Source organism: Tachyglossus aculeatus, chromosome 1, assembly GCF_015852505.1.
Source record: "Tachyglossus aculeatus isolate mTacAcu1 chromosome 1, mTacAcu1.pri, whole genome shotgun sequence".
Taxonomy (NCBI): Eukaryota; Metazoa; Chordata; class Mammalia; order Monotremata; family Tachyglossidae; genus Tachyglossus; species Tachyglossus aculeatus.
Genome location: NC_052066.1, coordinates 142,240,235 through 142,251,004, shown reverse-complemented (window position 1 = coordinate 142,251,004; position 10,770 = coordinate 142,240,235).

The following is a 10,770-nucleotide window of genomic DNA, read 5'->3' as shown; positions in this document are numbered from 1 at the left end:
ACTTAGTATAGTGTTCTGCACACAGTAAGCGCTCAATAAATATGATTTTCTGACTCCAAAACCTGCACGCAAGAAAAATCTGAACAGTTTGGGGAAAGTTTTAATAGGAGAAGCAGCAGTAAGATTGACAGGTCAGCCATACTGAGGGTGTGTGGGATTTTCTGGAGATGCTACAAGTACAGAGAATGTTCGGTAGGAAGATTTGGGAATTATTATATTGGTTAACTTTTAGGAGCGCAGCATGACCTTGTGGGAAGAGCACAGGACTGATACTCAGGAGATCTGGGTCCTCATCCTGGCTCTGCTGTTCGCCTGCTGTGTGACTTTGGGCAAGCCACTTAACCTCTCTGTGCCTCAGTTTCTACATTGGTAAAATGCGTATAATACACCTGCTTTCCCTCCTTCTTAGATTGTGAACCCCATCTGCTCTGAAATGAGCTGATCATCCAGTGCTTGGTGCATAATAAGCTCTTAATCAATATTGTTTTTACTAAGTCCCATTGTTGGGTAGGGACCATCTCTATATGTTGCCAACTTGTACTTCCCAAGCGCTTAGTACAGTGCTCTGCACACAGTAAGCGCTCAATAGATATGACTGAACGAATGAATGAATAAGTGGCCAACATCTAACCCTGAGAAATGTCATTCAGGGGACGACCACCGTAAAATTGCATCCAGTAGCCTGTCCCACATGGAAAGCAGTGTGACTTAAGTGGATAGAACACTTGTCTGTTGTGTGACCTTGGGCAAGTCTCTTCACTTCTCAGTTACCTTTATTGGGATGACGATGATGATAATAATATTCATTCTATTGTATTTATGGAGCTCTTACCGTGTGCAGAGCACTGTACTAAGTGTTTGGGAGAGTACGGTATATCAATACACAGACATTCCTTGCCCACTGTGTCCTTATAATAGTGGTATTTGTTAAATACCTAGTTTGTGCTAAGAGCTGTGCTAAGCAATGGGGTATGTCCAAGGCAATTAGTTCAGACAAATTCTCTGGTCCACCAGTAAATGATAAAGAGAATGGTTCTTAATAAACTTTCTGGAAGCAAGAGAAGGGTCCATGCCCTCAGAATAATTTCAGTAGCCTGGATACAGTCCACTAGTATCACTTGGCATTCCAGAAACAAGCTAGTAGATCTGTAGCCATTCAATTGGAACTAGAGTTTGTCGATGAGATTAAAATAAAATCCATGAGGCCGTGTGATATTATTCATTCACATGGTGAGTTGGGCTTGAGCCATAGGCATCTAGGGAATAACGTGATTGGTATCTGAATCAGGAATAGCAACTAAATTTCTGAAGCCTTGAATTTAGCACAAATGAAAGGTTGTTTTTTTTCAAAAAAAGGACACCATTATAATGGATGGAACATCTGTGGTGAGCATTAGATGGAGCAGAAAATTTACTTGTGACTGATGTAGAGTTCAAGAGCACTGAAGCCTCTACTAAAATACGACACCCCTTTCTCAAGAGGAAGCTTAATTTAACATTTTACTGACACTCTGGTGCATTTTCTTTGTCGGGCGAAGAGGAAAGATCGGTTCTTATTTTGATTTTTTTAAAATATCGGCATTTTAGTGATACCACTTTGGAGTCAACTGGAGGGTTTGAACTTCATAAAGTTGAGGTTCAGTGGCTCCAAAAGCTGGCAAGGGATTTGTGTCATTGCAAATATTATTCTCTAGTTACTGGTATGGATTATTGACTTTTATTTGCTTTCTATTTTTCTGCTTTCAACTTGTTTCAACTGCACTTCTGGCCCTACTGGAAGATTCTTTACTGTCAAGTCCTTTACCGCATGGTTTCCATCGCCAATCCAGCCTAGTTTCTGACACTATTCTGCAAGCGCTTTTTTCTTTTTTTAATGGTATTTGTTAAGCACTTACTATGGCTCAAACACTATTCTAAGGGTTGGGATAGATACTGGAAACGGTCCCTGTCCCATTTGGGGCTCACAGTTTAAGTAGAAGGAAGAATAGGGGAAGTGAAACACCATGAGGTTAAATGATTTGCCCAAGGTCACACAGCGGACAAGGGGCAGAGCCAGGATTAGTCGGTCAGTCGTATTTAATAATAATAATAATAATGGCATTTATTAAGCACTTACTATGTGCAAAGCACTGTTCTAAGCACTGGAGAGGTTACAAGGTGATCAGGTTGTCCCATGGGGGGCTCACAGTCTTCACCTCCATTTTACAGATGAGGTAACTGAGCCCCAGAGAAGTGAAGTGACTTGCCCAAAGTCACACAACTGACAACTGGCGGAACTGGGATTTGAACCCATGACCTCCGACTCCAAAGCCTGTGCTCTTTCCACTGAGCCACGCTGTATTTAATAATCATGGTATTTGTTAAGCACTTACTATGTGCAAAGCACTGTTTTAAGTGCTGGGGGGATACAAGGTGATCAGGTTGTCCCACGTGGGGCTCACAGTCTTAATCCCAATTTTACAGAGTGGGGATTTATTGAGTGCTTACTGTGTGCAGAGCATTAATTCATTCATTCAATCATATTTATTGAGCGCTTAGTGTGTGCAGAGCACTGTTCTAGGCACCTGGGAGAGTACAGTATAACAATATAATAATAATAATAATAATTTTGGTATTTGTTAAGCGCTTACTATGTGCAAAGCACTGTTCTAATTTAACCAACATATTCCCTGCCTACAATGAGCTTACAGTCTAGGTTGGGAGACAGACATTAAAATAAACTGTACTTACAGATACAACCTTCATTATGCATTCAATTGTATTTATTCAGCACTTACTGTGTGTAAGTGTTCGGGAGAATACAATACCACAATTTGTGCAAAGCAATCAATCAATCAATCATATTTATTGAGTGCTTACTGTGTGCAGAGCTGTACTAAGCGCTTGGGAAGTACAATATAGAGACAGTCCCTACCCAACAGTGGGTTCACAGTCTAGAAGGGGGAGACAGAGAACAAAACCAAACACACTAACAAAATAAAATAAATAGAAAAGATATGTACAAGTAAAATAAATAGAGTAATAAATATGTACCAACATATATACATATATACAGGTACTGTGGGGAAGGGAAGGAGGTAAGATGGGGGGGGGGATGGAGAGGGGGACGAGGGGGAGAGGAAGGAAGGGGCTCAGTCTGGGAAGGCCTCCTGGAGGAGGTGAGCTCTCAGTAGGGCCTTTGCTTGGAAGAGTACAATACAGCAATATAATCAGTCATTATGAGCAAGCAGTGTGATGACCCTGGCCAACAGGCGGGCCAGGGGGTGGCTATATGGTATGAAACGTTCATGGCCCTGAGGGATTCAGGGACAGACAAGTGGGAGATACAATTCCTGCGCTCAAGAGGTTTCCAGTCTAATAGTCCCTGTAGGGTGGACACTGATGCCGCCATCCCATCCCATTCCTTCATTGGTGCGGCACCTCTACTAGGCCGAGTCTCACGTTCTTGTGTGTCTATGATGCACTGATGGGGCGGCCTTTCCCTCAGGGGACTCACAACATCAGACAGGCCCACGGTCATGGCGGTCCTGCCCTCAGGGGGCTCAACAGCAGACAGGCAAAAAGTCATGGCAGCCCTTCCCTGAGGGACTCGTAGTATCAGAAGGCCCACAGTTGCCATGCCTCTGTCCTTGGGGGCTCAAAAATGTCACACGGGCCTACAACCATGGTAGCCCTGCCCTCAGGGGGCTCACAATATCAGACAAGGTGCCAGGTTGTAGCAGTCCTGCCCTGAGGGGTGTGGTGGTGGTGGGGTGGTTACGATGTCAGACAGGCCCAAGATTGTGGTAGCCCTGCCCTCAGGGGGCTTACAGTATCATACAGTCCCATGGTCATGGGGGCCTTGCCCTCACTGTGTTGGACGGGCCGATGGATCCTACGGTCTGTCATTTGCTGGGCAGAGCAGTGGAGTGGGCACAATTTCACATGAAGGGCGTTTGATGAGCTCACTCATCTGCTAAATTCTTGGGAGGATTCAGCAGAGACGAGACACTATCGCTGCTCTTCCGGAGTTCACAATATGACAAAAGACGATGCCCTGCACATAGCAAGTGCTCAATAACCTTTTCCTCCGCTCCTCTTTCCCCTCCCCAATGACCTGACTCCCTCCCTCTGCTCTACCCTCTTCCTCACCCTACAGTACTTGTTTATATATGTACATATTTAGGATTCTATTTATTTTATTAATAATAATAATAATAATGGTATTTGTTAAGTGCTTACTATGTGCGAAGGACTGTTCTAAGCATTGGGGGGATACAAGGTGATCAGGTTGTCCCACGGGGGGCCTCACAGTCTTCATCCCCATTTTACAGATGAGGGAACTGAGGCACAGTGAAGTTAAGTGGCTTGCCCAAGATCACACAGCTGACAAGTGGCGGAGCCGGGGTTCAAACCCATGACCCCTGACTCCCAAGCCCATGCTCTTTCCACTGAGCCATGCGGCTTCTCTTAGTGACTTTGGGCAAGTCACTTCACTTCTCTGTGCCTCAGTTCCCTCATCTGTAAAATGGGGATTAAAACTGTGAGCCCCCCGTGGGACAACCTGATCACCTTGTAACCTCCCCAGTGCTTAATAATTAATATTGACATTTATTAAGTGCTTACTATGTGCAAAGCACTGTTCTAAGTGCTGGGGAGGCTACAAGGTGACCAGGTTGCCCCACGGGGGGCTCACAGTCTTCATTCCCATTTTACAGATGAGGAAACTGAGGCACAGAGAAGTCAAGTTACTTGCCCAAAGTCACACAGCTGACAAGTGGCAGAGCCATGATTTGAACCCACAGCCCCTGACTCCAAAGCCCGGGCTCTTTTCCACTGAGCCACGCTGCTTCTCGTAGAACAGTCCTTTGCACATAGTAAGTGCTCAATAAATGCTGTTATTATTATTAATTATGTATATCTAATAACCCTATTTATTTATGTTTATGCTATTGATGCCTGTTTACTTGTTTTATTTTGTTGTCTGTCTCTCCCGTTCTACGCTACGAGCCCGTTGTTGTGTAGGTATTGTCCCTGTTGCTGAATTGTACTTTTCAAGCACTTAGCACCGTGCTCCGCACACAGCCAGTGCTCAATAAATACGATCGAGTGAATAAATGAACAAATAAAACACCATCCATTGATTTGGCTGGAAATGAGTGTTCCAGTTCCTTCTGTGATGGAAGTGGGGCCGGTAGATGACGGCAATAAGAATCTGGAGGGGGTGGCAGAGGAGAATAATGTGGGTTTCAAAGGAAGGGAAGGAAAGGGAAGGGGGAGGAGGGATAGTGAGAAAGGGACTAGCTGGGAGAGGAAGGAGAGAGAAGAGAAGAGAAGCCCCCCTGAGAAAGAGGCACAGTCTCCTTCCTCGCGCGCTGAGCACTGCAGCGGCAGGGGAAGTCCTTTCCTCACCATGAACAGGATGCACTTGACATCAAGCGCTGCACTGAAGTTCGGGAGGATTGAGAGGACCTCGTCCCGGTCCTCGAACGTGAAGCAGGCGTCATGCGGAGATGGGCCAGCACCACTTCGTATCCACCACACGTGTCCCACGCGTTGTCAGTAAAGTGTCACCTGCCCCAGCCCCCCCAGCATCCTCAACCTCAGGCCCAGAAATCATCCCCAAACCAAGCCTGACCTTCCCCAACACCAAGGCCATCTGATCTCCAAGTCTTCCCCCAACCCATCCCCACCTGCTTATAATAATAATATTTGTGGTATTGGTTAAGCACTTACTGTGTACCAGGCACTGTGGTAAATGCTGGGGTGGATACAGGCAAATCGGACTGGGAAGCAGCGTGGTTTAGTGGAAATAATAATAATAATAATAATAATATTAATAATAATGGCATTTATTAAGCGCTTGCTATGTGCAAAGCACTGTTCTAAGCGCTGGAAAGAGCCCGGGTTTGGGAGTCAGAGATCATGGGTTTGAATTCCGGCTCCGCCAATTGTCAGCTGGGTGACTTTGGGCAAGTCACTTCACTTCTCTGTGCCTCAGTTACCTCATCTGTAAAATGGGGATGAAGACTGTGAGCCCCACGTGGGACAATCTGATCACCTTGTATCTTCCCCAGTGCTTAGAACAGTGCTTTGCACATAGCAAGCACTAAAGAAATACCATTACTATTATTATTATTATTTTTATTATTATTAAAGAGCCCGGGCTTGGGAGTCAGAGGTCACAGGTTCTAATCCCAGCTCCACCACTTATCAGCTGTGTGACCTTGGGCAAGTCACTTCACTTCTCTGAGCCTCAGTACCCTCATCTGTAAAATGGGGGTGAAGACTGTGAGCCCCACGTGGGTCAACCTGATTACCCTGTATCTACCCCAGTGCTCAGAACAGTGCTTGGCACATAGTAAGCACTTAACAAATACCATCATCATCATCATCATCATCATCATCATCACAGTCTCTGTCCCATGTGGGGCTCATTGTCTCAATCCCCACTTTACAGATGTCAGAGGTCATGGGTTCAAATCCCTACTCCGCCACTTGTCAGCTGTGTGACTTTGGGCAAGTCACTTAATTTCTCTGTGCCTCAGTTACCTCATCTGTAAAATGGGGATGAAGACTGTGAGCCCCACGTGGGACAACCTGATCGCTCTGTAACCTCCCCAGCGCTTAGAACAATGCTTTGCACATAGTAAGTGCTTAATAAATGCCATCATTATTATTATGAGATAATTGAGGCACAGAGAAGTGAAGTGACTTGCCCAAGGTCACACAGCAGACATTTGGTGGAGAAGGGATTAGAACCCATGACCTTCTGAACCCCAGGTCCGTGTTCTAGCTACACACTGCTTATGTCATCCACCCCCAGCCTAAACAAGCAGGGGAACTTTCAACCTCCAATCAATCGTATTTATTGAGCGCTTACTGTGTGCAGAGCACTGTACTAAGCACTTGGGAAGTACAAGATGGCAACATAGAGAGACAGTCCCTACCCAACAGTGGGCTCACCTGCTCTTTCCTCAGACACTCCCCCCAGCCCCAACCCATCAGCAATATCAGAAACATAAATCATCACCACCCCAACCCCTCCCCATTTTCCTTAGTGCCCCCCAATCAGGCAACGCCCAATATATATACACATCATTATCAGTGTCACAACCCATCAGTACCACCCTACTTTCCCTTTTATTCAATCCTAGAGAAATAGCCTGACTTAATGGAAAGAGCCTGGGCTTGAGAGTCAGAGGCTGTGAATTCCAATCCTGGCTCCGCCACTTATCAGTGCTTTGCACATAGTAAGCGCTTAATAAATGCCATCATTATTATTATCAGCTGAGTGACTTTGGGTAAGTCAATTTCTCTGTGTCTCAGTTACTTCATCTGTAATATGGGGATTAAGACTGAGCCCCCGCTGGGACAACCTGATTACCTTGTATGTACCCCAGTGCCTAGAACAGTACTTGGCACATAGTAAGCTCTTAACAAATACCATCATTATTATTATTTATTGAGTGCTCGTTTTGTGTGGAGCACTGTACTAAGCACTTGGAAAGTACGATACAGGAATAGAGACAATCTCTGCTTGCACTTTCAACCTTCATCCCCTGACCTGCCCCATTCATTCATTCAATCAACCGTATTTATTGAGCGCTTACTGTGTGTAGAGCACTGTACCAAGCGCTTGGGAAGTACAAGTCGGCAACACATAGAGACGGTCCCTACCCAACAACGGGCTCACAGTCTAGAAGGGGGAGACAGGCAACAAAACAAAATGCGGACAGGTGTCAAGTTGTCAGAATAAATAGAATTAAAGCTAAATGCACATCGTTAACAAAATAAATAGAATAGTAAATATGTACAAGTAAAATAAATAGAGTAATAAATCTGTACAAACATATATACAGGTGCTGTGGGGAGGGGAAGGAGGTGGGGGGGGGGGCTCAACCCCCACACATCAATAACACGTGTATCTGAGTCATTTCTGCAACCCAGGAATCAACACATCTTGTAATCCCCTCTCCACCCAATCAGCCCAACCCTGATTCCCCTACCGTCTTCATCATCACCAACAATTCATTCAATCATATTTATTGAGCGCTTACTGTGTGCAGAGCACTGGACTAAGCTCTTGGGAAGTACAAGTTGGCAACACATAGAGATGGTCCCTACCCAACAGTGGGCTCACAGTCTAGAAGGGGGAGACAGAGAACAAAACAAAACATATTAACAGAGTAAAATAAATAGAATAAATACGTACAAGCCCTGTCCCAGACCACCCTAAAAAAAGAAAAGTGTGTGTGTTTGAGAGGAAAGGTAATAAAAGCAGCCGGCACCCACCTACTCACCAAAGCCCTGGGCAAGACGCACTCTGCCTTCTTTCCACCTGCATACTAGGGGAGTATTGATTCAGGAGCATTATATAGGACAGGGAGGGGCCCAGAAGCCTCTGGGGCCTTCAAGCGCTTAGTACAGTGCTCTGCACAGCGTAAGCGCTCAATAAATACGATTGATTGATTGATTGATTTAAGGAGCAGTGCTTCCTGGCCCCATTTAGAGTCCCCCATCAACTGAACCCAGTTGCTCTGATTCCCAGGCCTGTGCTGTTTCCACAAGGTCACACTGCTTCGCCATGTGGGCAGGGATTGTGAGACTCATCGCTTTTGTATCGTCCTTTCCTAGGCGCTTAGTTCAGTACCCTGCACACAGTAGATTGTAAGCTCTTTGAGGGAAGGGATCATGCCTACCATCTTTATTATATTATACCCTCCCAAGCGCCTAGTCCAGTGCTCTGCACACAGTAAATAATCAAACAACCAGTGGTATTTATTGTGTGTAAGCTCCCCTAGAGAGTAAACTCCCCTCTAGACTGTAAGCTTGTTACAGGCAGGCAATGTGTCTGCTAATTCTGTTGTGCTATACTCTCCTAGGCGCTTAGTTCAGTACCCTGCACACAGTAGATTGTAAGCTCTTTGAGCTTACAATTGTAAGCTCTGCCCACAGTAAGCGCTCAATAAATACGATTGAATGAATGAAGGGAAGGGATCATGCCTACCATCTTTATTATATTATACCCTCCCAAGTGCTTAGTCCAGTGCTCTGCACACAATAAATACTCAATCAATTAATTAACCAATGGTATTTATTGTGTGTAAGCTCCCCTAGAGAGTAAACTCCCCTCTAGACTAAAAGCACGTTACAGGCAGGGAATGTGTCTGTTGATTCTGTTGTACTGCATATAGTAAGTGCTTAATAAATACCACTGATTGAGCGCTTACTGTGTGCTAACCACTGGATCACTTGGGAGAGTACAACGGCGTCCAAAGACTTCTTCCCTTCCCATAAAGAGCTTTCAGTCAAGAGGGAGGAGACAGACGTTAAAATAAATTATGGATATATACATAAGTGTAAAGAGGATGGATTTTCTTTTTCTCACCCCTTTTCTAATTTCTGCATAACACCAAGAGTCGGAGGAAGTGGTTGGGGCGGGGGGGCTGGTCCTGATTTCCAGGAAGCTTAAAGCAAATCAGTTCATCAGTGGTATTTACTGAGCACTTACTATGTGCAGAGCCCTGTACTAAATGCTTGGAGGAGTCCATTATGACAGTGTTAATGATGTGCATCTAGCTTTACTTCTATTTATTCTGATGACTTGACACCTGTCCACATGTTTTGTTTCGTTGTCCGTCTTCCCCTTCTAGATTGTGAGCCCGTTGTTGGGTAGGGACCGTCTCTATACGTCGCCAACTTGTACTTGTACTTCCCAAGCGCTTAGTACAGTGCTCTGCACACAGTAAGCACTCAATAAATACGATTGAATGAATGAATGAATGCTGTGGAACTGAGGGTGGGGTGGATATCAAGTGCTTAAATGATACAGACCCAACTGCATAGGCAAGGCTGAAGGCGGAGGGAGCTGGGGAAAATAAAAAACATAGATTGATGACTGATTGGTTAGTTAACCTTTGTCAGTGACACAGTGAGCTTAATTTAGTTATGCAAGGACTCTGCCCCCCTCTCAGAATGGCACCTGGAGAGTTTCCAGTACTTTTCCAGTCCCTGCTACAGGAATCAAGCAGAGGCCTACCCATTCCATTCCTAGCTTGGCCAGTGGTTAGTGAGTGGAAGGCAATCTGCTCCAAGTCAAAACTCACCTGTGCTGGGCAGCAGCGGCGTGGGAGTTGAGGGCGGAGACTCAAGTTTACTGCGTGGAAGAACCACTGCCGTATTTTGACCAAGAAAAATCTATGGAGACACTACCAGAAGGATTGCAGATGGAGGCGGGGCAAGCTGGGAGAGATGTGTCCATGGAGTCGCCATGAGTCGCAGACGACTCGACAGCAGAATACAAGATGCGACAAGGACGCTGCCACATTATAGCTTTTTCAGATGGGTCCATGCTTAATGGAAAACCACTGGGTTCTGGGGTGGCATGGACCTCCATACACCTGTGGAGCAGGAATTCCCTCCCCAGTCTTTATTAGTAGCAATAAAAATAATAATAATAATGATTATAATAGTAGCATGGTGTTTGTTCATTGCTTACTATGTGTCAAGCACTCTACTAAGCCGTATGGCAGAAATGAGGTAATCAGCTGCAGTTGCTTTCCCATAAGGGACTCACATTCTAAGGGGGAGGGAGAACAAGTATTTAATCCCTTTTTACCAACTGGAAACTGAGGCCAAAAGAAGTTAAGTTAAGCAGCATGGCCTAGTATATACAGCACGAGTCTGGGAGTCAGAGGGACCTGGGTTCTAATCCCGGCCTTGCTACTTCAATCAATCAATCAATCGTATTTATTGAGCGCTTACTATGTGCAGAGCACTGTACTAAGC